This window comes from Lolium rigidum, chromosome 5 (assembly GCF_022539505.1).
Source record: "Lolium rigidum isolate FL_2022 chromosome 5, APGP_CSIRO_Lrig_0.1, whole genome shotgun sequence".
Lineage (NCBI taxonomy): Eukaryota > Viridiplantae > Streptophyta > Magnoliopsida > Poales > Poaceae > Lolium > Lolium rigidum.
The window spans coordinates 40954371-40956430 of record NC_061512.1 but is presented as its reverse complement, the minus strand read 5'-3'; positions in this window follow the sequence as shown (position 1 = coordinate 40956430).

Sequence of the window (2060 nt, the reverse complement as noted above, 5' to 3'; positions counted from 1 at the left end):
ACACCGCCTTCTCCGCGATCGCAAACCCACCCTTTTGTCCACCCGCACACCTCCGAGTAGACTTCCCCCGATAATACGGCTTTACTCATGGTGTACTTTGGACAATCCTTCATAGATCGTAGAGCCATCATCACTAATGGATGGGGATTTAAAAGGCCATCCCAACCTACGGCGGTGCCTCCAACACCCCGCCGGCTCTACCAATCCGTTGGCGTGCAGAAGGGAAAAGATACGGCTGGCTTCCCCAGAGCCATTATAGATCTCATGGTCAACGCGGTTTGTACGGCGCTAGAATCATTGGACGGCATTGGTAATTTAATCCTAGGGTGATATAACCCATTGCAATGGAACCTCCACCATATCAACACATACCATGGTTCCATTGCCCACCACATAGTCATATTCATAATTGTAAAATAATATTTGCTTTTCAATGCATGAGTGATAAGTATAGTACTTTGCATATAGTTTGATAAAAATAATCAAATGACATGAGCAAGCGATGAACTTGCCTTTCTTGACTGCAAGATTATGCAGGCAAAAGCTTCGATACGTGATAACTCCAAATTCTGAAATACCATCATCGTCCGGTAAGGACAATGTTTAAAGAACTGGCAATGATGCTATAATGCATAGTATGAGATGCAATCGTCTCGAGCGTAACCTAACCTCGATGATTTAGGATATATGAGTTGTAAAGATTTCTTTAGGTTGGTTGCACTTTTAGAATGGTTCTCAAACAAGGTTCTTATTAGGGTTTGGTTATATTAGCATCATAACCAAGTGATGTAAGACATCATAACAATCATACACATAAGAATAGTGATGGAATAGTATGTAAAGGACAGTTGTCAATTTTAAGTGCTACAGATCATGGTTGATGATTACTTATACGATACTTCAAAAGAATAACTTTTGAAGAACATGTTGTTTAAGAAACATTTAGTATTTCAAAGAAGGATAGGGCTTCTAAGGTTTGATTGACATTTGTACTTCAAAAGAATAACTTTTGAAGAACAGGTTAAAATAAGAATATGAACTATTATACATATGTGCTATGGCTTCTAGGGTTGAATATTAGATTCAATTGGTTTCACTAATAGGAACTAGTTGGGTCCTTAAATAGAATTGGTCTATATGTAGTAAGTATTAGCAGGTTTATTACTAAGGTTGATTATGGTACCATATCAAAAATTGATGGTCAAGGTTTTGCTTTGAGTTAGGGTTTACTATGGCTTCACAACTACTTACTAAGTAATCTCTAATTGCTTCTAAGCTAAGTGGCTTATCAATTACTAAGTAGGGGTTGAGTGGAATGGGAGCATGTGTTGTGAATTATTACACAAGGTTGATACTAGGGTTCATAATTATAGTTCTACTAAATTATGATGATTAAGGTTGATCCTAATGGTGTGGTATAATGGATTGATGATCAATGGTGCTAATATGTGGTAACAAGCTAGGGTTTATACCTAGGTGATACTAGTGAATCATATAGGTTTTAATTAAGAATAGGAACATGAAATGACAATCTCATGTGAATTGGTTCTATGTTGGTGGATCATGACTTGTATTTGTTGGTCATATAATAAGGTTCTATAGGTAAGGTGATATTCACATGATCACATGTGATAAGCAACTAGGGTTTTAGAGTTACTACTAAAGTGTAATGATCACATGTAGTAAACCCCTAGGGTTTTAGGTTTGCAACTACTATGGATGAACCCATGAAATAATGAGATCAATGTCTTACTTAAATTAAAACTAGGGTTTCTAAATTATGGTACAACTCCTAAAATTATGATTGGCAATATAGTTGTGGTTACTAATTACTTTGAATCAAAATTAGTAATGGTTTAACATTTTATTAATTTCCACAAGAATTAATAATTAGGGCAATTCTTGTTTAGGTTTAATTAAGTACTAGGGTTTAACAATTGTTATTAGTTTTTAGAATAATTAACTTGTTAACTAAAGATGCTTAAGTAAATAAGTTTGATTTAACAAAATAATATTGGCTTATAATATTTTCTTGAGTTATTACTATTTAAAGAAAATGG